The following is a 241-nucleotide window of genomic DNA, read 5'->3' on the forward strand; positions in this document are numbered from 1 at the left end:
GAGAGGAGGTGTAGGGCCTCTCTCTACCCCCTGTGTCACTGCTTAAAGGGCTAGAGGGGGATTTCTTTCCCTCAGATGGCTGATTTTTCTCCATCTGCCCCCTCAGCTGATGTCTGTCCCCTGACAGGGGTGGGAGGGATGGGGACCATGTCCTCTTCCTCCAGCTCTGGTATTGAGTGCTGCTGCGCTTGCCCTCGGCAGGAAAAACCCCCTCCACTTTCACTTCATCACGGACTCGGTG

Source organism: Fulmarus glacialis, unplaced genomic scaffold (assembly GCF_000690835.1).
Source record: "Fulmarus glacialis isolate BGI_N327 unplaced genomic scaffold, ASM69083v1 scaffold27389, whole genome shotgun sequence".
NCBI classification, from domain to species: Eukaryota; Metazoa; Chordata; class Aves; order Procellariiformes; family Procellariidae; genus Fulmarus; species Fulmarus glacialis.